The following is a 1608-nucleotide window of genomic DNA, read 5'->3' as shown; positions in this document are numbered from 1 at the left end:
GCCCATTTTGTCTAAATACGTGCTCCAATAATTTTACCAAACCTTCTTCAATCTCAAGCTCTATTTGCTTAAGAAAGATCTCGGGGGGGCGGGGAGCAAAATGGAGAAAGTCTTACTTATGTGAAAAACAGCAATAAAAATTCAATTAACCATCTCTAGCAGTAAAACATCTCTGTAAGGAGACACAAAAAACTTCCCAGTGGCTGCCAAGGGGGAGGGTGTCTGTCCTCTCACATCCTTTTGCACATCTGACATTTTAAATCATGTCGATACCTTACCCGCTCAAAATCCCAAGCGTAAATAAAAAAGGAAATTAGTAGGTACGGCATGCACCCATTTCTGTAACCAAACTTTTACATCTTACCTTGTTAATAACGGTTATCATTTGGGGGCATTTGTTCTGTCCAAAGCATAGTGCCAAGCGCTCTTTTAAAAGACTCATCACGTTTCCTTGTTTTGTAGACACGGACACAGAGGCTCAGGCCGTGGTCACGCGGCGGGGCTCAGACCCGGCGCAGACACGGGATCCTGCATCCTTCACAAACGAGCCGCATCGTCCCCACGCTTCTGCAGGGAAGACCCGTCGTGAGGAAGATCCCTAAGTCTTGAACAGCTTCTCACCGCCTTCGGGAAGCGAACCTTTTCGGCATCTCCTTGCTCCGAAGCTGCAGCGTCTGAAGCGCAGCCCCGCACCCGCCGACCTGCGCGTCGAGCCCGATCCGACACCGAGGGGAGGATCCTGCAAGGCGCCCGGTCCCCGGGGCGGTGACGTATGGCCCCCGAGCTGCTGGCCCGGCGTCTGAGTCGCAGCCGCGGCTCTTCCACGAACGGGACCTGAATCCTCGAGGCAGGTCTTTTTCCTGCCTGGGCCTCAGTTTCTCCATCTGTGAAAGGGGAGCTGGAGGATCCCGACCAGCTCGGCTCTGCCATTCGGAGACTCCGGCGCCGGTCCCGGCAGCAAAGGGGAGCTCGGCCCGCCGTTCCCCGCACACGCATCTCGGCCTTCTCGGCTTCTGGCGGGAGATGCGGGGAGTGGGGAGGAAGCTGGGCGGAGCAGCCTCCGGTCGACGGCGAACCTCCTCTACCGAAAGCCGGCCGCTCTCAGACGCTCACCCGCCAGCCTCTCAAAGCCGTTTCCGCCAACGTACTCATGGCGACGGTTGTAAGATGGCGGCCGCGCAGGCGCGTAAAGTCGCAGCCGCAGCGAGGCTCCGCCCCTCGCCCTACGTCACGTGGTCACCGCCTCTCCAAAACCGCCATTGAAAAAAAGAACCGCGTCGTTGTCACGTGACACAGGCCTCCCAATACGGCAAAGGGACGGCGCCAAAGTGCTCGTCACGTGGCCAAGGAGGGCTCAGAATTGGCCACCGTCACATGATCAAGCAAAGACGTCCAAAGGGGAGGCACGCGTTCCGCCGCCACGTGACGGGCCACGCAACGCCCACGCTCCCGTCACGTGACCAGAGCCCACCTCCTTATCTCTCCGTCCCTCCCTCCCTCCCTCTCGGGCTGGGCCTGCGTCTAGCGGCAACGCGGCGGCGAGGGGGCGGGGCTCCGGCCGGTCACGTGTTCCCGCACCTCCCCGGCGCGCGCCCGCCCGCCCGCTCG

The sequence above is a fragment of the Diceros bicornis genome, chromosome 30 (genome assembly GCF_020826845.1).
Source record: "Diceros bicornis minor isolate mBicDic1 chromosome 30, mDicBic1.mat.cur, whole genome shotgun sequence".
NCBI classification, from domain to species: domain Eukaryota; kingdom Metazoa; phylum Chordata; class Mammalia; order Perissodactyla; family Rhinocerotidae; genus Diceros; species Diceros bicornis.
This window is presented reverse-complemented; position numbering follows the sequence as displayed.